The following is a 27,945-nucleotide window of genomic DNA, read 5'->3' as shown; positions in this document are numbered from 1 at the left end:
ATTTTCATTTCTGATTTGTTTGACTTGGAGAAGCAGTGCGGCCTAGTGGATGTAGCTCAGGCCTGGGACTCAGAAGGACTTGTGTTCTAATCACCGCTCTGCCACTTGTCTGCTGTGTGACCTTGAGCAAGCCAGATAAGTTTTCTGTTCCTAAATTCCCTCATCTGTAAAATAGGAATTAAGACTGTGAGCCCCATCTGGGACAGGGACTGTGTCCCACCTGATTAACTTATATCTATCCCAGTGCTTAGGATAGTGCATGGCATATAGTAAGCAACTTAACAAATACCAAAGAAACAAAAACTTAGCCAGAGGAGACCCTCAGAAAGTTGAAAGCTCACATCCCCTTGGCCTAAAGAGGAGCAAGGTGCCCCTGCTGGATGCTGGTGCAGCCTCCAAGTGGTCCTCAAGTAGCCTTCTTCCATCATCATCATCATCCTCATCCTCATCATCACATCCAGACTTTACTTAGTATAGTGCTCTGCTTGCACTATGCCGTCACTGGATGAGATTGACTGAGGCTCAGTGTTTACATACCTATCTTTAAATGATATAAACTATTTCTCCCCCCTAGGTTGCAACTCTGTTGCACGGTACTCTCCTAATCGCTTCATACAGTGCTCTGCGATTAGTAAGCACTCAATAAATACTGATGATAATGATGAAGATGGTAATATACTGTACTAAGCACTTGGGAAGAGTCTAAGGTGTGTTTTCTACCCACAAAGGGCTTACCTTCTAACAGCACCTAGGAAAATCATTTGAAACACAGTGGCCTGGTCCTTGCTACAGCTTCCCCCAAATCCTTAAGTGCCCAGGAGGAAATGTAGACCAACTCGTCTCTCGCCCCATCTCTGGAGGCCATACCTTGCTGGCATATGTTTATGCAGCATTTCAAGCACCCGCCTGGGGCTCTGCAGATATGAAAGTATATTACCGATAATTCTGCACAACAGACCTGGGAGGCCTAGCCTCATATTGCACATGAGGAAAGGATGACACTGAAAGATCAAGTGATTTGTCCTCTCACTCAGCTGAGAAGACAATGGAGTCCAGACCAGAAACCCAAGCCTCTGCCATACTCTTCCTCAGTCCATGGAGCATGTGTGCTCAAAATATTTATAGAGTTATTAATCAGACCTTTCCAACACCTTGCTTCCCAAGATCTCGCACCTACAGCTCATCCTAGGCCACATCTCACTTGCCCACCTGTACACGTAACCTGCTGAAGAGGATCGGATCCCTGAGAGGCTGGGCTGTGTGAGGGTCTGCTTTGGGTGCCATTGCACTCACCTTCAATCAGGGAGGCTTCCTGGAAAAGAAAAGTGTTGAGGAGAATCAGAAATAAGGAGAAAAGGAAGGCCCGGCCAGCACAAGTGGGAATTTGATCAAAGCATCTTGGCCCACACAGAGGCACGACTACAGCTTGTTAACGTGCGTTAAAGCTGGTTTCGAAACCCAGCTCCGCCACTTATCTGCTGTGTGACCTCGGGCGATTCGCTTAACTTCTTTGTGCCTCAGTTACTACATCTGTAAAACGGGGATTAAGACTGTGAGCCCCATGTGGGACATGGACTGTGCCCATCCTGATTAGCTTATATCTACACCAGTGCTTAGTACAGTGCCTGGCACATAATAAGTGCTTAAGAAACATCATTAAAAAAATCAGTGTGTAAACTCCTTGAGGGCCAGGACTGCAACATTTACTTCTATTATTTGCTGCCTAGTGCCTAGGACAGTGCCCTGCACATAATAATAGTGAATGAGAAACAAAACCCTGGCAACTGAGAAATGGAACACTGGGCTTGAATAGGAATGACATTGGCAGAGTTGGCTTGGTGAGGAGCTCTGAAAGCCTATGTGGAGAGGAGAAACAATGCAATATTGCTGTGGAAAGTCGTTTTGGAGCAAATAGAGGGCTTGGAGTAAGGACATGAGATGGATGGGGCAGTTTGAGCTGATGGGATGAATTTAAGAGATGTTGGAAAAGGCGCAGCAGTGAATCTTAGCAAGAGATTAAATGGGAGGAGAGAAAGGCGGTGAGAAATTAATGGCAACCTCAAACCTCTGTGGCTGTGAATTGGAGGGATAGTGGGGTTGGCCAGGGTGATGGAACGTTGGTTGCAGCGAGAGCTTGGCCTTAGGAAAGACGAAGCACTGACAAGGACGTTGGGGTAGCAGGCATTGCTGGAGAGATTGACTGGAGAGAATTTGCCAGGGTCATTCCAAGGATGCTGCATATATCATGGATGCACTGGCAGAGGGAAGGCTGATGAGCTAGGCAGCACCACTCCTCGGTCTCCCAAAGCCACCTGCTCTCCCAGCTCCGCCAGCTCCAGCTGGCCTCTCCCAGAGCCACTGGAGGCAGAGGTGGAATTTGTTTTGGCTCAAGGAGTTCGTTTTACAGTTATACTGCTCAAGAATATTTACCTAAAAGTTTGAAACCTGAATCATCTCATTACCCAGCCAAGAAGCCAGAGTGTTCTATTGAAAAGTATAGGTATAGTTTCAGGGAGCAGAAGAACCCGGGTTCTCGTGCCAGCTCCGCCACTGACCAACTTGTTGAGATTGAGCAAGTCAACTCAAATCTCTCTGAGCCTCAGTTTCCCTCATCAGTAAAATGGGGATAATACTATTTTTTATGGCATTCGATAAACGCTTACTATGTTCCAGCCACGGTTCTAAATGTGAGGGTAGATACAGGTTGAACACAGTCCATGTTCCACATGGGGCTCACAGTCTTAATCCACATTGTACAGACAAGGTAACTGAGGTACAGAGGAACAAAGTGACTTGCCCAGGGTCACACAGCAGACAGGTGGCGGAGCCAGGATTAGAACCCAGATGCACCTGGTAGATGGTGAGGCAGCCTCCAAGTGAGGATATAACCCTCTTCTGTCAACACCCTCATCCTCATCATCATATCCAGAATTTACTTAATATAGTGCTCTGTACCCAGTAGGCCCTCATAAGATTGACCAATGCCTCTTCTTGCCTACTTGCTTCCTCCCTGCCTCCCAGAGATGTTGTGAGATCACAGTGCTTGGCACATAGTAAGCACTTAACATTAAAAGTAATCAATCAGTGGAATTTACTGACCACTTTGTGCAGAGCTTTGTATTAAGCACTTGGGAGAGTACAGTGCAGTGGGTAGACAGCTCTGGGGTTAGGGGCGGGGGCGAATATCAAATGATCAAAGGTCACAGATCCAACTGCATGGACGACGCAGAAGGGAGAGGAAGCCGGGGAAAAGAGGGCTTAATCGGGGAAGACTCTCAATAAATACCATTTCCATTACTTCCCAAAGCTATGGGAAGCAGCGTGGCTCAGTGGAAAGAGCACAGGCTTGGGAGTCAGAGGTCATGGGATCGAATCCCGGCTCTGCGACTTGTCAGCTGTGTGGCTGTGGGCAAGTCACTTAACTTCTCTGTGCCTCAGGTATTTCATCTGTAAAATGGGGATTAAGACTGTGAGCCTCACGTAATGCAACCTGATTACCCTGTATCTACCCCAGCACTTAGAACAGTGCTCTGCACGTAGAAAATGCTTAACAAATACCAACATTATTATTATTATTAGCCAGGTGGGCCTTTGGCAGTGAGAAACAGGGTCCACCAGTTTAGTCAAGGAACTTCTCAGAGCCCCCGATCCTGCAGTCCCCAAGGGGCCAGAGGTTCTTTTCCGACTTCAAATCCCAGCAATAAGATTCCCCTGGGGAGAATGCATCCTGGGCTAGAATTTTATTATCGGGTCACTCCCCTCCCGTTGTGCTTCTTGCGCCCCGATCCGTTGGCCCAGAAGCCTTCCATCAAGTGGGCGAATATTAATGCCACTTTCCCCACTGTGCCAGGGCATCCAAAATCCAAATTGTGGAATCCTTAGTAGGGGGGAGAGAATGTGGGTGGCAGCCACACTCTTTGTTCCTGGGTCCTGCTGCCTGCAGGGGACTAATCGGTGCCCAGCTGACACCCAGAGCAGCTGGGCTTGGGTTGCCCCTTGGGTGAACCATTTGCTAGTCCTCATCCTCTTGCTCTTACATCTAGTCGTTGACCTTCTCCCTTCCTCTTCCTGCCCCCTCCCACCTCCCTAGCACTTGGCCAACAGTATTGCAAACAGCCCATATGCACTTTTTTCCTCCTTTTCATAGCATCCGGAAGGTATGTGTCCTTTGGGGTGAGTTGGGATGATCTATCTTAATGGCCGAAATAGATTGCAGGGTTGCAGTAGCCTTTGGGAACAAGAGAATGAAATTCTTTCTTTCTTCCGCCCACTCCACCCTGCCATGATAGATGCCCAAGGTTCCTGGAAAACCCATAATTTGAATAATCCCAGACTATGTTCTGCAGAGCATCCAATTACCGAAATGTCTCCCAGCTGCAGCCTGAGCAGTAAGGCGAGCATGGACTGTGTCTATTGGAAATTGCATTTTCTATTATGGAAAAACTCTGCTCCAAATTGAACTGCCTTCCTTGAGTTTGACTGTATAATGGCACCATATATATGTATATATAGATAGATTTTTTTTCCCCTCCCAGCATCTTGAGAAATTCCAAAAGTGCGCTCCTTCTGACAGCAGGCAAAGCCTCTGAGGGTCGGGAATGTAACAAACCTTACAGAACACTCATTTCTGGCCCCAAACGAGGCAGCCAAGGAGTGTGTGCACGTTGAAACACGTGAGCACAATGCTCTCTTTGATAATGTGCTGCTTGGCAATGGAACCCAAGTTCATTATGTGGCTCTCGTGGGCTGCGTTCCATGCCCCCACTCTCCCCTCTTCATTGTCCCGGAAGGGCAGTGGGTCCGAGACTGGTCATTTGGCGGTGCCCCTTGCTGAAAGCCCTGCCTTGTGTTGATTGGTGACTTGGCTGTACCTAACCTTTACAGCCTGGCGACTGAAGAACAAAAATTAATGAGCCCTTCAAATTGGCAATCGAAAAGATCGGTAAATCATGCCCTCCACTGTCTTGGCCCTGCTCCTCTCCTCCTCCCCTTTGGAGCCATTGCCGATAGAATACCTCTGGTGGGCTGGCCGGAGCTTCATACAGATTGCGGTTTATTTATTTATTTATTTATTTTTTAAGTCACAGAATTGGGTTCACACCTCCCCTTCCTACAGTTGTATAACTCCTAAAATTCCGGGCAGTGGAATCCAGCCCCATCCTTTCCTTTGAGGATGTAACTGTTCCTTCTGAAGCTTCCCAATTTTTATATGCTACTTGGCAAAAGCAGTAATAGAAAACAGACCAAAGAAATTTAAACCAACAGCGAACGCAACTTTTGTGTGTAGACCTGATAGTAATGTCTGAAAACCTTGAATCTGTAGAGCCCTCTAATGTCCAAAGGGTTTACACAGTAATCATCCGATTTTGACCTCACAGCCTCCTTGTGAAGTCGGGTGGGACAGGTATTAATAGTTATATTTCCATTTTGCAGATGAGAAAACTGAGGCCCAGAGAAATGAAGTGATTTGCCTCAGGTCGCACAACAGCCAGAGAGAGCGCTCCTGCTAGAACTCAGGTCTCTTAATACCGCCCCATATTTTAACTGTATTTTAACATATTTTCACTCCTCAGTCTTAATTTCAAAACATCCTTTTTTTAGTTGTCTAGCTCGCTAGGATTGCAGGCACCATTTGGGAATATTTGGCCCCCATAAGACCTTTGATAAGCTTGCCCCAGGCAAACATGGTGAGAGTAAGTGCTAGAGGGAGTTTGATGTTAACTTCAGGAAGCAAAAGTTGAGAGTAATCAGGGATTTCCCCAACGCCTGGTAAATATTGCTGTTTTTTTCCCCTTTTCTGCTCTCAGGCCTGGCTGTGGATGCCCTTTGCCATGTAGGGAATACAGGATTTGATGTTGAAGGGTGGGGCCCTGGGAAGGATTGAAGAATGGTCCATTGTACTTATTGAGTGCTTACTGTGTGCAGAGCACTATGTTAAGAGCTTGGAAGAGTACAGCATAACAGATTTGGTAGGCATTTTCCCTGCCCACAAGGAACTAATCGTCTAGAGGAGGAGTCTACAGTTAAAATATGGGGCAGTATTCCCTGGAAAATTACACCTTGACTGTCTCATGACAACCCTTGAACAACATGCTCTGCCATGTTAATAAAGTCCTAGTCACAGAATAGGTCCACACAAGGCCAAGCCAGTGTTGGTTTCTGCATATTTTTGCAGAATCTACATTTCTCATTGGCCCTGATGAAATCTGCCTGATTAGTTAGCTGAATACGGGAGGAGTAGGCAGCGGGGAGTTTGGGAACTAGAACTCTTTGTTCCAGTTAAGCAGGGAAGATTCAAAAAGCATTAGCTTGAGCTGGTGCTGCTAAAGTCTCTTTTTCAAAGAAATTGTGCCCTTGGTGGGTTTCCTGATGGCTTCTGGCTCTTCCTGATTGACAGCTGCTGCCTGTGAGACCATTGTTGGGCAGGGATTGTCTCTATCTGTTGCCGCATTAAACATTCCAAGCACTTAGAACAATGCTCTGCACATAGTAAGCGCTCAATAAATATGATTGAATGAATGATTAGCCCTGCTTTCCTTCCCACACTTGACTGCCGTATTACAGGAGCTCAATGTGGACTGTCCTTAGCTCAGCTTGACTCCCTTTCCTCACCCCAGTCAGGGGCAGCAGCAGTAGGATAGTGGGGAAAGGAGAGAGAAGCAACGTGGCTCAGTGGATAGAGCACGGGCCTGGGAGTCAGAAGGACTTGGTTTCTAAACCCGGCTCCACCCTTGTCTGCTGTTTGACCTTGGGAAGTCGCTTCATTTCCTCCAAGCCTCAGTTGCTTCATCTGTAAAATGGGAATTGAGCGTGTGAGCCCCATGTGGGACATGGACTGGGCCCAACCTGCTTAGCTTATATCCTGGCACATAGCACTTAACAAATGCCATAAAAAGAAAAGAGAGAGCTGAGGCCTGAAAATAGCCTGCAAGGCTAGCTGAAGTCTGTCATATGGCTGTACCGATGGCAGGATTTCTTGAGTGGCCTTTAGTCCAGACTCCCAAATCCAGCTCCAGAGACATTAATTAATAATAATAATAGTAATATTTGTGGTATTTGTTAAGCACTAAGTGCCAGGCACTGTACTAAGTGCTGGCGTGGATACAAGCTAAGCAGGTTGGGCCCAGTGCCTGTCCCACAAAGCCTCACAGTCTCGTTCCCCATTTTACAGATGAGGTAACTATGGCTCAGAGAAGTGAAGTGACATACCTAAGGTCACACAGCAGACAAATGACAGAGCTGGATTTAGAACCCATGACCTTGTGACTCCCAGGCCCGTGCTCTATCCATTACATCATGCTGCTTCCCTTTCTTCTGCTACCCCTAACTTTTCCCTTAGAATTAGTACATTAGAGCATCAAATTTCTGCACCTCTGCTAGAAGTGTCTTGGCATATCAAATTAGGTTTGTCCTGGCCTGATTTGGGTCAAGAAAGGAAATGTCTTTTTAAGACAAAGCCTAGCTCTGTCCAGATGTGGCCACAACCTCGTGAAATTCATTTTCTCATGGAAACCCAGACAGACCAGCAGGGTGCCTCTCATTCCTCAAATCCCCATCAGCAGGACACAAAAGGGTTTGTTTATGAAAGAAAGCAGCTGCAGGGAAGACAGACTCTCCTTCTTCCCCTCATCTTCCACCCCAACTCCTCCTTAAGTTACTTCAAAGACTCCTCTTTCACACTCCAAAATGAAGAGGGTTTCAGGAGCAGAAAAGTGGAAACTGCATCAGTGCAGGTAATGCTTCCTTGAACCAACACTCTTCCTCTTTCCAGGAGCTGTGGTTTCCCTAGGGCTGGAATTTCTAGAAACAGGAGTATGTGTTAAATCTCACTTCTCTTTGTGGAATTTGGCTCTGCTGGATGGGCTTAAGGCTTTAGGGACAGAAACTTCTAAAATGTTCTCTGGATTTAGTGTGACATTCTGTTGCCTGATGCTGTTTAAGTGGGTTTTTTGAGCTGTGAAGGAAAGTTCAGGGGGCCACCAGGGATAAAGGCATACTAGAGGGCTAGGAGTTGGAACATTTAGAGCTGTCAGTTTGCCAGAAGGGCACTGTCATGCCAAGTCTTCTGGTGCCCCTGTTGGAAGCAGAATCCTATGAAGGATGGACCCTTGGTCCAGCATGTCTCTCTGGTGGTGGGTTTCCTCAACCTTAAAACTGGTCTCTTCATTACTACTGAAAGACCGGTGCCTAGGCGAGAGAGATTATGCTTTCCAAACAACTAAAAACTTTCAAAAAGTTTGTCTGAAGATTGACTTGAAGATGCCTTTGGACAGTTGGTGGGGGAGGTTAGGGTGGGGACATTTCCGAGCAATTTTTGTTTGTGTTTAAGGTGTTTGGTTAAAAAAAAAGGGTAGTGGAGGACCACTATCTGATAGACGAATCTGGTGGTGTGAAAACGGCTAGGATGCAAACACCCAGAGAGGCAGTGGAGCCAAATGCAACCTTTGGATTGACAGAACTAACCCAGCAAGATGAGGTGGGGGGACCCTCAGGGTGACTGAATAAAAGCGCTCACTCAGATCTGCCTCTGCAAGTATCCTTCATCCTTTGGGGGCCCAGTTGGACTCGAATCTTCATCAGAATCTCTGCCGATGTCTTTCTCGGGGTACTGAGCACGACACTGGACAAACGTGCTCCTCCCCCACCCAGTGTTCTCCCCAGGGCTGCCTCTGGGGTCAGGTGTCTTGGGGCTATCTCCCTGGGGCCCTACTTCTTGGGGGAACCTGCCTTTCCCATTGAGTAGGATAGTGTTTCGGCCTTTGGTTCCGGCTTCTCGTTCTTGGAATATGGCGGGGAGGTTAAGAGGGTGGTAGAGGAGAGAGAGAGGTGGCGATTTAAAGGCACCTCCCCAGGTCTGGGTGACTGATGCCAAGCTATCACCCAGGGTTGGTCAGACCCCCTCACCCTGCCAGAGGCACACCCCTCTGAGGATGTCGATCCGCAGGAAAAGGCAATCGGGTAGAGCTGACGGTCCTTTCCATCCAGCCGGATAGTTGTTCCAGCCCCCAGAGCTCCAGCTGCTGTGCTTTCCTTCCTTTGATTTCACTTGAATCTTCCAGAAGCTGCTCCACTGCTAATTCCAAACCTCCATGGCCTGAAAAGCCTATGTATTACTGGCTGGCAAGGAAGGATCTCGGTTGGACTGCGGAATAATTTTGCTTGTTTGAGTTGGTAAATATTTGCCCGTCAGGAGCCAGCGCTGCTAGAAACCGATAAACTGAACTTGATCTGGCATCTTTACCCTCACTGTTAACAAGAACACTTATCACTGAAGGCTGGCTGCATTCAGCTAGCTCTCTGCGAAGAGGGCTGCTTGTGTACAGTTTATGGTTTCCAAATGCGGTGACCAGCAGCGGTCCACAAATAATTCTGTACTCTGGTAGTGTTTGGTGTTTACTTAGCACCTGGATCACAAAGCCCCGAGGGAAAATACCAGAGGAGAAAAGTGGTCAGACAGTGAAAGAATCTCACCTTCAAAATCTCCCTAAAATCCCATCTCCTCCAACAACCCTTCCTGGACTGACACCCAACACCCTAAGTCACATCAGCTCATTGGCCAACTCTAGCACATAAAAATTTACTTCTAACTCTTTCAGCACTTACATATCTATGTTTGCTGGGTGGTTTTTTTTTATGGTATGCGTTAAGCACTTTCTATGTGCCAGGCGCTGTCCTGAGCGCTGGGGTAGATGCAAGCTAATTAGATTGGACAAAGTCCATGTCCCACATGGGGCTCGCAGTCTTAATCTCCATTTTATAGAAGAAGTAATTGAGGTGTGGAGAAGTGACTTGCCCAAGGTCACACAGCAGACAAATGGATTGTTCAGTCAATTTATTCTGAGTATCTCATTTGTAAATATTTTTATGTTTATCTCCCTCTGGAGAATGTAAGTTCCTTCTGGGCAGGGAACATTGCTTCACACTCCCTTTTAAACTCGTAACGGGCAGGGAACGTGCCTACCAACTCTGTTACATTGCACTTTCCCGAGCACTTGGTATAGTGCTCTGCACCCAGTAAGCACTCAATGAACACGATTAATTGATTGATTCTGATGGACTTTCCCAACTGCTTAGTACGATGCATTGCCCCCAGTTACCATTACTTCGAATTTGAAAGCAGGATTCTCTCATAACAGTTGCAAAGCCGTCCTTAGTTTTCTGACCCTTTCCTGTTCAAGTTCACGAGGTCACATTATCACTAATTGCTGATTTTCTAACAGAGTGGGGAGGGCGTTGTAGAAGTTCCTGGCCCACACATGTTGTCCCTGGTTGGCTCATGGGATAAACAGAGAGCATTTACATTGGTCTTTGACCTGAAAGGTGGAGCCATTGCAAATGCGAAGGAGAAAATCGCTTCTTCCCTTTTCACAAAGAATGTCTGTCCTCTCCCTAACCTGTTGTTTCCGTGTTATTGCACCAAGTAGAAGAAGCTGGAGTGGTGCGAGCAATTCACAAGACTTGTGCAATTCTCCTCTTTTATGTCAGACTCTTTCCTTTCCCCCCACTGAAAGTGGAGAATGGCTACCATGTGTTATGACACTTTTTCTCCATTAGCTCGTTCCCTCTTACCTTCTGCCCTCTTCATCTGCTACTCCCCAGCAGCAGTCTATGCTCCTTCCAGTCAGAAGAATAATATTTATTGAACCCTCTCTAGACTGAAAGCTAATTGTGGGCAGGGAACATATCTGACAACTCTGTCGTATTCCACTCACCCAAACTCTTACTACAGTGCTTAGCACACAGTAAGCCTTCAATAAATACCATTAGTGATAGAATGTGTACGGAACACTTAACTAAGTTCTTGGCAGAGTACACTAGAGTTAGGAGATGTGATCCTCGCCCTCAAGGAGTTTACAGTCGAGCAGGGGAGACAGACACTGAAATAATTTTTGGAGAGGAGGAGGCAGGAGCAGAGGTCCATCTTTGCTCATGCCCTTCCCGTTCCCTGCCTGGTACCCTCTCCCCTTTCAAATCAATCAGTTGGTCAATCCATGGTATTTATTGAGCACTTGCTATGTGCAGCGCCCTGTCCTAAGCACCAGAGAGAATAATGCAGCACTTGGTAGGTATGTTCCCAACCTAAAAGGAGCTTGCAATTAGCTTGTATTGCACTTTCCCAAACGCTTAGTACAGTGCTCTGCCCACAGTAAGCGCTCAATAAACGTGATTAATTGACAGATGGTTAGCTCCATACCACACTGACTGCATTATTCAGAGTCCTTCTGAAATCCCACATCCTCAAGGAGATTTTCTCCAAGTAGGTTTCTTCTCCTGAGTTCATATCTCCTTTCTACTATCTCAGCACTTGTGTTCTCCTAGCCTCCTGAAATGTTTATATACATATTGATCTACTTGCTGTACTGTTGATGTGCTTATTTATTCACATACCCATTTTCAATTTTCTTTTCCCTCATAAGTCTAAATAATTTTAAGTCTGTCTTGTTAGCTCTTAAAATAGTGACTCTTTGAGGAATAGTAATACTAGTGATATTAAGTGATACTAAGCACTTACTGTGTGCAAAGCACTGTAGAGAAGCAGCGTGGCGCAGTGGAAAGAGCACGGGCTTTGGAGTCAGGGCTCATGAGTTCGAATCCCAGCTCTGCCACTTGTCAGCTGTGTGACTGTGGGCAAGTCACTTAACTTCTCTGTGCCTCAGTTCCCTCATCTGTAAAATGGGGATTAAGTGTGAGCCCCACGTGGGACAACCTGATTCCCCTGTGTTTACCCCAGCGCTTAGAACAGTGCTCGGCACATAGTAAGCGCTTAACAAATACCAACATTATTATTATTATTACTAAGGGCCAGGGAAGAGAATTACTGAAATGAGACCTTATCCCTCAAGGAACTCATAATCTATGAAGGCAGGGATTGTGGCTTTTACAAATATTAGCCTCTCCCAAGTGCTCAGTTCAGTGCTCTGCACACACCAGGCATGCAGTAAATCAGATCGATTTTTTTTTCCTTAGGGGTTTTAAGGCTTTATTGGAGGCATTGCCTCTATCCACAGAACAAGGAAGCATCATGGCTTAGCAGGAACATCATGGGCCTGGGAGTCAGAGGACCTGGCTTCCATTGCCGGCTCAACCACTTGTTTGCTGTGTGACACTGGACACGTTGTTTAACTTCTCTGTGCCTCAGTTAGCTCACCTGTCAAATGGGGATTAAGACTGTGTCCAACCTGATCAGCTTCTATCCATCCCAGTGCTTAGTAGAATGCCCGGCACTTAGTAAGCACTTTACAAATTCTATAAAAACACAACTTCCAGGGATTATTATCCCTGATTTACAAATGGGGAAACTGAGGTGCAGTGCAAGTACTCAGTAGGCATTTAATAAATGCCATTACTATACTGCTCCTACTGAAAAGTTGGTGAATTGCTTTTGACATACTTTCTAAAGAAAAGGATTTAGAAGCAGGTGCTCCTAAGGACCCGGAGTGGATGTTAGAAGATTCCTCAAGAAGTGCGGTGGCAGGTGGTGGAGGAAATAATGGCCTTTTAGGCCTGGGCCTGGGACTTTCCCATTCTGGTCTGAAGGTTTGGATTTGGCTGCTTGGTTTTCAGGAACCTGAGCCTGGTTATAATTTGACTCCCGGGATCTTCCTCTTCTGCCCAGTGGCTGACTCAGAGGGGTTTCACATCTCAATTTCAGCTCTGACCATTTCCTGACCATTCTGAACATTTTCAAAGGCCAAATGGCAAGGTTTGCAGATGCTGCCGAGGTGAGATTTTCAGCTCCCAGAACCACTTGGGGCAGTGGGCATTGCCTAGAAATGGAATCTGTCCGCTGGGCCCAGTTCGATGGTGGAATTTTCCGGCAGGACCCTGACAGTACTGTGCTAGGCACTTGGGAGAGTACTGGGCAACAGGATTGGTAGAAATGTTCCCTACCCACAAGGAGCTCACTGTCTAGAGGGTGACACAGGCATTGAAATAAATTGTAAATATGGACATAAGTACTGTGGGGCTGAGGGTGTGGTGAATATCAAGTGATAAATGGATACAGTCCAAGTGCATAGGTGACACAGAGGGGAAAGAAAGAAGGGAAACGAAGGCTTAGTTGTAGAAATCCTCTTGAAGGAAGTAATGATGGTATTTATTAAGTGCTTACTATGTGCCAGACTCTGTACTAAGTACTGGAATAGATACAAGTTAATTGGGTTGGACACAGTCCCTTGTCGTACGTGGGGCTCACAGTCTCAATCCCCATTTTATAGATGAGGTAACTGAGGCACAGAGAAGTTAAGTGACTTGCCCCAGGACACACAGGAGATGTGATTATCATAAGGCTTTGAGGGTGGGAAGAGTGGTGATCTGTTGTATATGAAGGGGGAGGGCATTCCGGGCCAAAAAGGAGGATGTTGGCAAGAGGTTGACAGGGAGACAGATGAGCTCCACATGCAGCGAGTGGGTTGGCATGGGGTTTTAGCAGGAAATCAGTGAGATAAGGGAAGAGGGGGCAAGCTGATTGAGTGGTTTAAAGCCAATGGTAAGGAGTCTCTGTTTGCAGTGGTGGATGGGCAACCCCTGGAGGTTCTTGAGTAGTGGGGAGACGTGAACTGAACTTTTTTTAGAAGACCGATCAGGGCAGCAGAGTGAAGAGAGGCCTGGAGTGGAGAGAGAAGGGAGGCAGGGAGGTCAGCTGGGAGACTGGAACAGCAGTCCAGGTGGATGGGATAAGTGCTTGGATCAGTGAAGCAGCAGTTTGGATGGCGAGGAAAGGGTGGATTTTGATGAGGGTGTGAAGGTAAAACTGACAGGATATGGAGACAGATTGAATATGTGGGTTGAACGAGAGAGATGAGTCAAAGATTAATGCCGAAGTTATGGCTTGTAAAACAGGAAGGATAGTGGTATTGTCTACAGAGATGGGGAAGACAGACTTGGGTGGAAGATGAGGAGTTCTGTTTTTGGACATATTAAGCAAAGAGTTGATTTGTCAATCAGCAGGGCATATTGAGCTTATTGAGCCGTGTGTTCTTCTACGTGTCTGGATCCTTAATCTCTCCTCCTATTTACCATCTACACCTAGCTTAGGTCCGCCTATCAGGAGCATAGGCTTGCAGACCTTGGAAACAAAAGATATTGCTTAGAAATTGCTAAAATTAAAGTACTGGCAGTGCCTCATTTGGAGTAATTTTCTGCCAGATCACAGCTCCCCTCTCTTCAAAATCCTCCTGGAGCTCCATTTCTTCCAGTTCACCACCTCCCTTCTCTCACTTCAGCATTTTTGCAGCACTTAGCCCTAGCATGCACTTTTGCCCTCAATACTTCTCGCTCCACTTTTATACCCAACATTGTACACAGGATACTATTTGAGCACTCTTTTCTTTTATTGGCATGTAATTTTACATCTCTGCCTCCCGCTAGATGCTGGACGGGGATGGTGTCATCTTCCTCTATTTTACTGTCTCATATATTTAGTAGAGTGCTCGGCACCCAGCATGCGTTCAGTAAGATACCAATTGACTGATTCAGGGTTGTGTAGCCTTCCTCAGCTCGGTGGCCTGGGGCCGGGGAGGGAAGCTCATTTGTTTTTTGTACAAGATACACCTGTAGCACGGCAGTTCCGCCACATTGGAAGAAACCTTCCCCCACATAGGGTTGCCAGGAAGCTGGGCAGTGCCGTGCCTAGCAGCTGAGAAGAGAGTTGCTGGGGTAGAGCTGTCTCCCAGATCTCTGAATAGAAATGAGGCCTCTGGGCTATGATTGCATTTACATTGTAATAGGGCTGGAACCACAGAGGAAACCAAGCTCTCTTCCCCAGCCGTGAGTGCTCCCCTGCTCTGGCCTGCAGAGTCACTTTTGATTTGTTGTCTGTTTAAATCTGCCCCCCACCTTCCAGCAGTCGGGCTCATGCCGGAGTCTTGCTTTCAGTCTGAGTCAACCTTTGTTGTGGCAGTTTTTTGCATTCTCTCATGTTAAGGCAACATTTTTTCTTTAAAGATTCACTAAGAAGATCCAGAGTGGTTTTCTGGGTGATCATTTTCCGCCTGGTGGGGGTGTGGCCCTTAGGCACCCTGGCCAGAGGACCCCCTTCTCCTTTTCAAGATTTTTCATTTTATCTTCAGGGAGGAGAGACGTTTCTGTTGGAGCTGACAACAGAGGTGGGACTCCAATTAGTCTCATCAATCAATGGTATGTATTGAGTACTTACTGTGTGCAGAGCACTGTACTAAGCGCTTGAGAGAGTACAGCGTAACAGAGTCGATAGCCATGTTTCCTCCCCCGAAGGAGCTCCCAGTCTAGAGAGGTCTCTAGGAGTCTCTGTGAATGTTCATGGCAGATCTCTTGCTTATGAAGAGGACCCCATCTTTCTCCCCACGAGCCCTCCCTTCTTCCCTCCCTCCCTCTCTTCTGCAAAACCGAATCATCAAACTCTGATGCGGCATTTACCCAAACCTAATAGTCCAGGCTTCACAAATTAGCTTGCCAGATAAATTAAGACTCCTGCATATGTAAATGGACCCGTGATATGGGCAAATGCTTTGGAAGAGAATGTCAGTCGTGCCACCTTCTGAACTATGGAAATGTTCTGAAATGTAGCTTCATTTTTACAACCCCTCCTTCTTTGTGTCCACGGATCAGATGTTTGCACGAGCATGAAAAGACTGCAGTGAAGCTATTTCCGTTTTCAGTTTAGACCGAGATTTCAGCAAAATCCAAATTTAGCTAGAGAAATACTAGATTCCAGTGTAATTCGAAAGGCGCAAACGGAGATGTAAATTCTCCAAATGCACTCTCCTCTTCTGTCCTCATTAGCCAGTTTAGTTACTCAGCATTTACATTAGCAGAAATAATTTTATCCTAAGCCATTTCAGTAATTACCTGGTTGCTGTTTTTCTGGAGTGGACATCTAGGGCTCTTCCCAAAGAGCATGGGCCTGGGGCAAAGTCCCCTCCCCGTCCCAGCTCTGAGCAAGGAGCAATCACTAGGGCCCGGGGACAGCCCACCCAGCAGATGGCCCAGTATGCCCATCTGAACACTCTCACCCTGGCTTCTGGTTGCAGCCGGTCCCACCACGCACTTCATTGGTATCGCACACTGTGTTTACCTCAGAACTTTGGTCGCTCACTCTTCTCTCCTCCAAAACATAGGGTTTGGAACAGTCTCCCCGCGATTTCCCACTCTCTCAGGGCAGCCTCGTGGATCAGATCCAAACCATACAGACTTTGGAGTTCCATTTCCTTCTGACCTTCATCTTTGCGGGGTGCCTGCCACCCGTTATCGAGAAGACCTGGAGGGTTTTAAAAAAACAAATTTTGGCTTCTCCGGGGTCATTCTTGACTCTAACTCTGAGTCTGCAAATCATATACCTGCTGGGTGATCTTTTGAGACCCCGAGGCCCCTTTCCCCATTTGCTAGAGTGAGCTTTTAGGTAGACTGCTTTTTAAGTTCACACCCACTTTTCCCCAGCCAAGGCTGGTGGGGCGGGGGCAAAGTGCAGACACCCCTTTCTAAAGGGAGGTTTCGTCTCCCCTTGGTAAAATAACTTTGGGAGAACTGAGTCATTGCTATGTAACTTCGCAGAAAAAAAAAAGTGTGGTTAAAGCACAAGGTAGCTCTGAACACGCTACTCTGCTCTAGGTAGCATTGGTTTTTCACCCTTGTGCGTGCATGTTTGCCTGCAGCCTGCTGAGGTGGGCACAACCAGAGAGGTGATGGTGATAATGATAATTATAATGATGGTATTTGTTAAGCTCTTACTATGTGCCAAGCACGGTTCTAAGTGATGATAATGGCATTTGTTAAGCATTTACTATGTGCCAAGCACTGTTCTAAGCACTGGAGCCTGTCAACTGGCCCCAGGAAGCTCCAACCTCCATCTCTGGCATTTCCATTTTTGCTAAACAGGCAAGTGGCCTTCGCCCTGGCTCTGAGTCCCACTGGCTGGTAAACTCTGAGAAGCCTAGCGGATAAAGCACGGACCTAGGAGTCAGAAGGACCTGGGTTCTAATCCCAGATCTGCCACTTGTCTGCAATGTGATCTTGGGCAAGTCACTTAACTTCCCTGTGCCTCAGTTACCTCTTAAGGAAAATGGGGATTAAGACTGTGAGCACATGTGGGACATGGACTGTGTCCAATCTGATTAGCTTGGATCTACCCCAGAGCTTCGTACAGTGTCTGGCATATAGTAAGCACTTAACAAACATCATTGAAAAAAGAACAACATTAAAAAAAGAAGTAAACAGGAACTCATTGACAGGGTTAACAGAAATGGTCAACTGTTTCTCCACTAGGTTGTCATCACCTGGGGAAGCAGTGTAGTCTGGTGGAAAGCACGCAGGCCTGGGAATCAGGACCTGGGTTCTAATCCCAGATGTGCCACTTGCCTGCTGCATCGTGTCCCAGACCAAATCACATAACATCTCTGTGCCTTCATTTCCTCACCTATAAAATGGGGATTAAATCCCACTCCCTCCTACTTAGAGTGGAATTCCCTATGGGACAGAGATTGAGTCTGAGCTGATATCTTGTATTTACCCCAGGGCTTGGCACTTAGTAAGCACTTAACAAATATTATTATCATTATCACCCTGTGGAAGCCTTTCTTGGTTCTGTAAGGCTGCCCAGGCCTCCCCTGCTCAGAAGTGTCTGGAAGGATTCTCCCAGCTGTGACTGAAAACACCACAGTTTCCTGATAGCCTGGGGGAGAAAACAGCCATCTCCTCCAACATCTGGTTCTGCCAACCCTGCCACCAAGTTCCTGTTTACTTTTTTTTTATGGTTTTTTTTTAATGGCATTTGTTAAGTGCTTACTATCTGCCAGGAACTGTTCTGAGTGCTGGGGTAGATCCAAGCTAATCAGATTGGACACAGTCCATATCCCACATGGGGGTCACAGTCTCAACCCTCAATTTTCACTGTAAGTAAATACGATTGAATGAATGAGTTTTCCAGAAGAGGTAACTGAGGCACAAGGAAGTTAAGTGACTTGCCCAACTTTACCAGTTTCACCCATGGCTGAAAAAGCCCCATACTGGATTGCTACTTTTGGTTTGCCAGTCTGTTGTAGATTGTGATGACTTGGGTCATTCCTGAAATAGGCAATGCTGACTGTGTGTTTTCCAAATGAAGGGTCATAGATAGTAGCAGGGTATTTCCTGCCCAGTCTTTAGGATGAAACTTCTCGTCCGGTGAATTTTAGAACTTCACCCTCCACTTCCAACAATGATAGACTGTGAGCTCACTGTGGACAGGAATGTGTCTATTTGTTGTTATATTGCACTCTCCCAAATGCCTAGCGAATGAAGGAAGGAAGGAATGAGAGAACGAACGAACGATAGGGTCGTGCAGCAGAACAATACCAGGGAGGTGATCCTTTTCCAGAGTGCCCTCGGCAGCTTCGGTAGGCTGTGAGTCTTCCTCCCTTTCTCTGGTGAGCCGCTGAATGATATTTTTAACAGCATTGTTGGACCGTGAATTGAGAGTGGGGTGTGTGAAGCTGAGGGGGATCTGTGGATTGAGGGCGGGGTGTGAGGTTGAGGGGGAGAGAGTTCTCAGGTTCCAACGGCTTCTGACTGATTGATGTTGGTGCAGGGGCAGGAAGAGGCCTCTCCCTGATGTTGTGCGAGGCTATCAAGGGTAGTTCTCAGCTTCCTGTTTTAGGTCCCTGCAATCAGAGGGGTTATCTCTGGGCCATTGGAGGCCACTGAGAACTTGATCCAATCCCTTGGCGAGCTCTTTCAGCGTTTCTGAGAGTCTCTGTAATCGGACGTGGGGCAAATGGGAAGAGAGCCAGTTCCCCCCCACTTTCTCTCCCACATTTGGGTCGGGGTCCCACTCTCTCAGGAGATCCATTGGTCGAATGGCTTTGCCTAGGTGGGTGAGAATTTGACAATTCCCTTGCCGCTAAGGGAGGAGGAGGCAGCACTGAGAATAAATCTGCTCTCGGGAAAGGGACTTCCACTTCACTAGGTTTTACTCTTTCTTGACCCTGTTGACCTGTGGTTTCTTTCGTGAGACTGGCCGATGACATCCTGGAAGAGAGAAAGTTGCACAACAAGGACAGAAATATCGTAAGGCTGCAGATGGCACAGGGAAAGAGATTGGGCAACGGTCTGTGTTTGAGAGAGTCCCACCTCAGAGGAGACCGCACCCTTCCTCAAATGCACATGTCATCCTTACAGTCAGGGTTAGCCTAGAGCCTAAGACCAAGAGGTAAAGGAGCCCCATTTTTCTAGATCGTCCTGGGGTGAAGGAACAGCAGTTCTAACCCTTTTGCTCTTATTTAAGCACTTCTTTATTCACTTCTCCATTTTAATATTCCCCCGGGGTTTTTATGGTATTTATTAAGCACTTCATATGTGCCAGGTGCTGTACTAAGCTCTGGGACAGACATCGATTAATCAAGTTGGACACAGTCCACCTCCCACAGTCCTAATCTCCATTTTACGGATGAAGTAACTGAAGCACAGGTAAGTCAAGTGATTTGCTCTAGGTCACACTGCAGACAAATGGCACGGCTGCTATTAGAACTCAGGTCCTTCTGATACCCAGTTAAAACCAGTTATGTGTCTGTTTTTCCTCCTGATGATAAATCATGTTAGGACCGCCTGCCCACCTCCCTCCTTAAATTGCAAGTTCCTTAAGGGCAGAGATCGTGTCTTATTTTCATTGTTTTCTCCCAAGCACTTAGTCAAAAGTGCTCTGCACACAATAGGCTTTATTAAATACTAATGATTAATTGGACCTCATCCTCCCATCAAAACCCTTTGAATATTTGGAGAATTATCAAGTTACCCTTTAGCCTTTTTTCCTCCCGAAGAAACAACCACAGTTCCTTTAATCTTTCTTCAAAAGACCTATTTTTCATACTTTTCACCATTTTTATGACATTTTTCATCCTCTTCAGCCTCTCTCCATTGTTTGTAGAGTGACCAAAATTGTCTCAGTGCTTTAATAAGAGGCAAGCCACAGCCCAGTATATCGGAAGGGTCATTCCCTGCCTATTGGATGTTATATGTGTGGTGAAACCTCCCAAGTCCACGACTTTGTAAAATTCATTTAACAGTGAGAACACATTTAACACTGGAGCCTGGCAGAAAGAGCACAAGCCTGGGAGTTGGAGGACTTGGGTCTCATCCCGGTTGTGCCACCTGCCTGCTGTGTGATCTTGGTCTAGTCTCTTAACTTCTTTGTGCCTCAGTTTCCTCATCTGTTAAAATGGGGATTCAATACCCATTCTCCGTCCCACTTAGATTGCAAGCCCCATGTGGAACAGACACTGCCTATGTTCAACCTGATTATCTTGTCTCTCCCCCAGTACTTAATGCAATGCTTGGCACATAGTAAAGTCTTAACAGATGCAATCATCATCGTCATTATTATTATTAAGACTTATTTGTAGTGCTCTTATGAGTTTATGAAAGTCTTTCTTTCAGGTATCCCATTAAAGCAGAGAGCTAGGGGCTTCTTTCAACATTACCCCCAGATGTGCTCCATGAGGAACAGATCCACCCCAAATCTTCTCCTGAATGTCCCATATACAGGGAGTGGATTTTTTAAAAGCAAAGGTGTATATATATATGTATATATATACACACACACACACATGTATACATGTACATATAAGTGACAGCTACCCATATATTTTTTATTCTGTTAAAAATCAGGTTGGCATTTTTAAAAATTGGGGGTTTTATTTTTAGCTTTCATTTTTTAATTCACACCAGATAGCATCAGCAGAGCCGGAGTTCTCTGTTTGGAGTGGCTAATAGAACGTTTGCCATCAGTCACATTTTTGGCATTCTTAGAACTGAGACAGTGATGTGGTAACCATGCTTAATTTGGGGCCTTGGCCTGCAGCAGTGGTCCACATTTAATAGTATCCAATTCTGGGTTTTGCAGGGAGGGCTATATGATTGGCACCTTAAGCAAGAAATGATTAAAGAATGATCAAGGTGTGCTAGGTGCCTCTAACACCTCCTTATATATGTTTATGAAATTCTTCACTCAGTTACTTATATTGATTGCTCTGGTTGTAAATGTTTTTATGTCTGTTTGGCTCTTCCTCACACTGCTTAGTAAGGTACATTGTATCCAGGGGTGCTGAATAAATAGTGTTACCACTTCTAGTCCAGAAGCTGCAGATTCTTTCCACAGAGGGAAGAAGGGAAATTCCTTAGGGGGAAAAAGAAGACACTGAATACCAGCACAGATATCACATTTTGTATGTTAAATGGCAGTAAATGTTAAGATGATCTTAAACTTTAAAATACATTTGTTGTAAGATAGGGAAATGTAACCCTAGTCTTTTTTTAGAAAAAAGAGATTCAGGGGGTGGAAATTAAGTTTAATTGGGAAAACCCCTAAGAACACCTGCCCTACTTAAAAGTGGTACACCAAGAAATGCTACCTAGTGAATAATGGCATTTTTGTTGCTGACTCAATAATATTCAGTCCACAATAATAATTCTGGTATTTGTTAGGTTTTTAACATTTTACTAGGTCCCAAGGGCTGGGGTACATACAATACAGTCAGGTCGGTCATTTTCCCTGCCCTATACAGGGCTCACAGCCTATGAGGGAGGGAGAGCAGATATTGTATCCATAATTTACAGATGAGGAAGTCGAAGTAAAGAGAAATTAAGTGATTTGCCCAATGTCACACAGCAGGTAAGTGGTGGAGTCAGTGTTAGAAGCCAGGTCTTAAGGCTTCCCGACCTGAGCTCTTTCCACAAGGCCATGTTGCTTCTCAGTGACCCTCAAGTCTTAGTCTCTTTCTCTCTTTTCCTCTCGTCCCCCATCCATCCATCCACTCCATCACCCCACCGCTTTTTCCCCACTCAGGTTTGTGCTGCAGTATTTTTAATCCCCAAGTGCATTACCTTGCATTGTCCCTGTTAGATTTTTCGTCCCCCGTCTCAAATTTGTTTATGACCCTTTGGGAAAAAAAAAAGAAAAATCCACAGTGTTGGGAACCTCACCCATTTTTGTGTTGCCAGGGGATTTGAAGAATTTGTTTTCAGGTCTTATCTCCAGGTCATCAGTGAGATTATTGGATGAAAGTTCGCCCTTTCCTCTCCACCCAAACGGCTACCTTACTATTACGGGCTCTCGTTATATCCCGGCTAGACTACTGTGTCAGCCTTCTCTCTGACCTCCCTTCCTCCTCTCTCGCCCCGCTCCGGTCTATTCTTCACTCCGCTGCCCGGCTCATCTTCCTGCAGAAACGATCTGGGCATGTCACTCCCCTTCTTAAACAACTCCAGTGGTTGCCTATCGACCTCCGCTCCAAACAAAAACTCCTCACTCTAGGCTTCAAGGCTCTCCATCACCTTGCCCCTTCCTACCTCTCCTCCCTTCTCTCTTTCTACCGCCCACCCCGCACGCTCCGCTCCTCTGCCGCCCACCTCCTCGCCGTCCCTCGGTCTCGCCTATCCCGCCGTCGACCCCTGGGTCACGTCCTCCCGCGGTCCTGGAACGCCCTCCCTCCTCACCTCCGCCAAACTGATTCTCTTTCCCTCTTCAAAACCTTACTTAAAAATCACCTCCTCCAAGAGGCGTTCCAGACTGAGCTCCTCTTCCCCCTCTACTCCCTCTGCCATCCCCCCTTTACCTCTCCGCAGCTAAAGCCTCATTTTCCCCTTTTCCCTCTGCTCCTCCACCTCTCCCTTCCCATCCCCACAGCACTGTACCCGTCCGCTCAACTGTATATATTTTCGTCACCCTATTTATTTTGTTAATGAATTGTACATCGCCTTGATTCTATTTAGTTGCCATTGTTTTTATGAGATGTTCTTCCCCTTGACGCTGTTTAGTGCCATTGTTCTTGTCTGTCCGTCTCCCCCGATTAGACTGTAAGCCCGTCAAACGGCAGGGACTGTCTCTATCTGTTGCCGACTTGTTCATCCCAAGCGCTTAGTACAGTGCTCTGCACATAGTAAGCGCTCAATAAATACTATTGAATGAATGAATGAATGAAAGTTAGGTCCAAACAGGTCTGGGGTAGAGACTTCAGTCTCCCAGACTGTGACTGATTCACCTGTCCCTGTGTACTTGGAAGTCTGGCTCTCTGTTCATGGGGGTCTTCTCCCAAAGCTCAGGACCTAGGGAGAGTTTCTTGATTTGCACCATAGTGAGAGACCAGAGAGGCAGAGGAGTGGAAGGTAAATTCAGGGTGGGGTGATGAGGGAGGCAGCAAAGCCGAGGCAGCAGCATCTTCAAGAGGAAGAAGCGGAACAATGGGAGAGGGACAGTAAGCACGTCGCATGTGCTTTGTTATACTTTGTCGTACTTTGTGCTACTGCTCAGCTGCAGCGGTGGTGCCGGGGCTGCTCCAACACCATAGAAATCACCCCTGTGTATCAAAGTAGCTTTGCGCCAACATGTGCCTGGGCGAGGCCCCTCTCCATCTCATAGCTTCCCAGCCTGATGAGTTGCATTTCTCCTCGTGTTATCACCTCTTTTTGTGGAAGGGGAGCTTGAGTGTGAGCGTGTCAGAATAGGGAGAAACTAAGCTCTCCATCACCCACTATTTCTCCCCAGGGCTCTCTCCACTTGGTCCCAACAGAATTTAGCCCTGTCCAGGATGGGGTTGAGTCAGCTGGATTTCTGTTAGTGTGGTAAGAGGCGGGAGGGAGTTTATCTCTACTGGCATCCCTAAGGATTCAAGCCAAGCTGCATTCTCCTTCTCCAGACCCTGTACCTGCTAGAGGCCCTAGTGTGGGACATCCATGGTTCATTGATTCCAGCACCAAGAAGTCCCTTGCTCAGGAGACTGGTGGCAGTAATTTTTTTATTCAGTGGTATTTGTTAAGCCCTATGTGCACTGTATTAAATCCTGGGGAAAATAGAAGTTAATCAGGTTGGACTCAGTCTGTGTTCCACGTGGGGCTCAGAGTCTTAATCCCCATTACACAGATGAAGTAACTGAGGTACAGAGAAGTTGAGTGACTTGCCCAAGGTCACACAGCAAGCTTTTGGCTGAGCAGGGATTAAAGCCCAGGTCTTCTGACTCCAAGGCCTGTGCTCTTTCCACTAGGTCAAGCTTCTACTTCTCCAGTCCCAAATTAGTTATGTTATTTATTAAGCACTTTCTATGCAAGCATTGTACTAAGCACTGGAATAGATGCAGGGAAATCAGGTAGACATAGTTCCACATGGTTGCCCACAATCTAAGAGCTCAGGAGAGCAGATATCGTTTCCCCAGTTTACAGATGAGGAAGAGGAGGCACAGAGAGGTTACCTGACATGCCCAATTTCACCCAGAGGTCCAGGAACAGAGTTGGGAGTAGAACCCACATCTCCTGAATCCCAGGCTCAAGGTCTTTCCACAAGACTGTGGAATCAATCCCCGTTTTCCCTCCTACTTAGACTTTGAGCCCCAAGTGTGACGGGGACTGATTAGTTTGTACCTACCCCGGTCCTTAGAACAGTGCTTGGCCTATAGTAAGCACTTACCAAATAGTAATAGTAATCGCCCTAGTAATAGTAATAGATAAGAAGCATGGGGTATTGAATAGAGCATGGGCCTGGAAGTCAGAAGGTTCTAATCCTGGCTCCGCCACTTATCTGCTGTGTGACCTTGGGCAAGTCACATTACTTTTCTGTGCCTCTGTTTCTATCTCTGTAAAGTGGGGATTGAGACTGTGAGCCCCACGTGGGATGGGGACTGTGTGCAACCCAATTTGCTCATATCCAATCCAGTGCTCAGTACAGTGCCTGGTGAGTGCTTAACAGATACCACAATCATTATTTTTATTAAATTATTAATATAAGAGCTTTTGAACAATAATAATAATAATAGTGATAAAATGATGAAAAGGCACAATGAGAAACAGCATTGTCCAGTGGAAAGAGCAAGGGTCTGAGAGTCAGAGAACCTGGGTTTTAATCCTGCCTTTCAGTTACTGCTGTATGACCTTGGGTAAGTCACTGAACTTCTCTGTGCCTCAGTTTCCTCAATTATAAAACAGGGATTAAATCCTACTCCCTTCGTGTAGTGAGCCCCATGTGGGACAGGGACTGCATCCAACCTGATTAAGCTGTGCCTACCTCAGTGCTTAGATTACTGCTCGACACATAATAAACACTTAACTAGCCCACTAGATTGTTAGATTGTTGTGGGCAGGAAATGGGTCTCTCATTTTGTTATACTCTCCCAAGTGCTTAGTACAGTTCTCTGCTCACAGTAAATGCTCAAAAAGTGATCGACTGGTTAATGACAATAAGAAGAAGAATAATAGTTGTAAACATGAAAGGAAGAGCACCATGGTTGATTCAGGCAGGACTGTGACATAACCAGGCCTGACCACAGTTATCACCCTCCGTCTCCGGCAGCAGCCCGATGCAGACAGCTGTGACCTTAGGCCTGACTGAGAGCCCGGCTGCAGCGCAAGGTCAGGTCACCGGGAGGAGGGTGGCTCCGAAGGAGTTAGGACTCCGCTCTCCCCAGCCCTGGGTCACTTCTTTCTTCAATGTGATTCCTGTCTTGCTGGGAGAAGATCCATATCCATAGCGAGGCCTATTCCGGGGGCCACGTGTTATGGGGAGAATCTTCCCTGCAGCTCAGGTAAGCTGTGCTTGGGAAGACTAAACTGCAAAAACGGAAGCTCAAATCATTTCTTCCTCCAGTGTAGCTTCTACGTCCATGCTTCCCGTGACCTGGAGAGAGAGACACACCACACGTATACATACACACACACACATGCGAGATCATGCCCAGAGGAGAGCCCTCTAGCAAGGCTGTTGAGAGCAGCGAGAAGTCCTCTTTGCTGTCTGCACCACCTCTGGGGCCCCATTGAATCCTGACTGGAGAAATCTGGTCCGACAAATCCTCTGTGCGGTAGAAGATCCCTCGGGCTGGGGTGGCAAATCGATCTGCACAATACTACAGGGATGTGTCCACTAATTCTGTGCTTGGTACAGTGCTCTGCACATAGTAAGTGCTCAATAAATACCATTGGTTGATCGATTAATTAAACCCTCCTCTCCTCTTCTTCCCTTCCGTGTCATCTTGACTTGCTCCCTTCATTCATCCTCCCTCCCAGCCCCACAGCATTAATTGTATATCTATAATTTATTTATTTATATATATTAATGTCTGTCTCTCCCTCTAGACTGTGAGCTCGTTGTGGGAAGGGCATGTGTCTGTTGTTGTATTGTACTCTCCCAAGGGCTTAGTGTGGTGCTGTGCACACAGTAAGCACTCAGTAAATATGACTGAAAGAATTGATTGAGCGAACGCTTATGAGAGCACAGCAATTTTGCAGGTGAAATCAGAGACTGGAGTCTGCTGGTTTCTCTGAGGGGGCTTTCTGGAGAGCAGAACCTCGAGAGCAGCTATGGCAGCCTTGGTCACGGGAGGAGGAGAAATTCAGGGACTGTAGGGCTATGTGATGAGCAGAGAGCGAAGAGCGATGTGGTGGCTCCTGGACAAGAAATCCTGGGAAATATTCACTCTGTAGAGGACAAGGGCTCTATTCAGATGCCCAAGGCTGATGGGGGTTGTGTCCAGGCCAAAGGGGAGTCCTCTCTCCCAAACTCTATGGGAGAGAAGCAGCATGGCCTAGTGGATAGAGCACAGGCTTGGAAGTCAGAAGCACCTGGGTTCTGATCCTGGTACTTGCCTGCTGTGTGATCTCGGGCAAGTCACTTAACTTCTCCGGGCCTTAGAACGTTGGCCTAGTGTATCCATAGCATACAGCATAAGCCTGGGAGTGAGAAGGACCTAGGTTCTAATCCCGGCTCCGCCACTTGTCTGCTATCTAGCCTTGGACAAGTCATTTCACTTCTCTGTGCCTCAGTTACCTCATCTGTAAAATGGGGATTAAGATTGTGAGCCCCGTGTGGGACAGGGACTGGGTCCAACCCAATGACCTTGTATCTACTCCAGTGATTAGTACAGTCCCTGGCACATAGTAAGCACTTAACAAATACAGTTATTGTTATTGGTATTATTAAATATCATAAAAAGGTTTCAGTCTGTTTTGTCGCTTTTCTGAGGCTGAAGGCCTTCCTGTTGACTTAGCTCCAGTCAAGGGGGAAACCCGAAGTGAGCTCCGGAGAGGACAGCCCACCTCTGCCTTCTGGGAGCTCAGTTTGAATGTTCCCAAGATCTCCGGGCCTGACCGCTGCTTGCCCTGTGCCCATCCGGGAGGGGGAATCTGGCACTTTCACCATTTCCACTCAGCAAGCTGTAGTCAGAGACTATCATTCATTCCTCTGCCTGCCTCTCTGCTCTGCTTTACCGGATCTTTTACCTTTCGCTCCCCCAAATCCTCCGTCTGGCTCCGAGTCGTCGCTGCCTTTCAGGAGAGTCGCCGCCCTCCCCCTCTTCTACCTCTAGCTTGGGACTCAGCATCATTTCTTAATAAGATGGAGGGGAAACTTGCAGTTTGGCCTGGCTTTGGGCAACAGAAGGCTTCCGGTTTGCCAGGAAGGGACTTGGTTGGCGAGGCGGGTGCCTCCATGGCATGAAGGTACCTCCGCCTCCTGGGGAATCGCCTTGCTGGACCACGAAGTGGCACTGTGGTGCTCGGTCACACTGCAGCACAGCCCGGGGTGCGGGGACTGCGGATGGCACCGGCTCCGGGGGTCTGATTCTTAAAGAGACACTGCCACACACTGGCGGACTCGAATAACAGCCTACAGCGAAGTTCCTCCCGTGAAAACCCACTTACCGGCCTCTGCCATTCCTCGGGACTTGCTGCCGAGGGCCCAGATGCCAAGCCCGCAAGCTGAACCAAGCCTCCTCGCCGGTTGCCCTCAGGCTCCTCCTGCCCGGGCCTTTGGTGCCAGCTCATCTTGATGGCGTCGCGACTCCCCGGTGTAGGAGTGACTTTGAGTAGCGCTGAGCTGAGATGTCTTTGCAGAGTCCCGGAGGGAGGCAGAGGCCCTGGGCAACAGCAGCCGCGGCGGGAAAGGTGCGTACGGGCATATGCCGGGCTGGGGCTGGAATTGGATACTGAGCCCTGTCCTTTTGGAAGGGCAGACTGTTA

At 47.1% G+C, this 27,945-nt stretch overlaps 1 protein-coding gene across 2 annotated transcripts in view; it reads left to right on the top strand.

The window, feature by feature from the left end:
- The window catches only part of ABR (ABR activator of RhoGEF and GTPase), a 162,805-nt gene that overhangs the window by 6,113 nt on the left and 128,747 nt on the right, over nt 1-27,945 (top strand). The window contains exon 1 of one of the 2 annotated variants that reach the window (XM_029081820.2): nt 27,768-27,870. The exons of the other annotated variant lie outside the window; for it this stretch is intronic. The gene's annotated coding sequence lies outside the window, so the exon portion shown is untranslated. Of the gene's footprint in view, nt 1-27,767; nt 27,871-27,945 lie in introns of those variants that run through there. 2 annotated transcript variants of the gene reach the window in all.

This window comes from Ornithorhynchus anatinus, chromosome 17 (genome assembly GCF_004115215.2).
Source record: "Ornithorhynchus anatinus isolate Pmale09 chromosome 17, mOrnAna1.pri.v4, whole genome shotgun sequence".
NCBI lineage: Eukaryota > Metazoa > Chordata > Mammalia > Monotremata > Ornithorhynchidae > Ornithorhynchus > Ornithorhynchus anatinus.
This window is presented reverse-complemented; position numbering and strand designations above follow the sequence as displayed.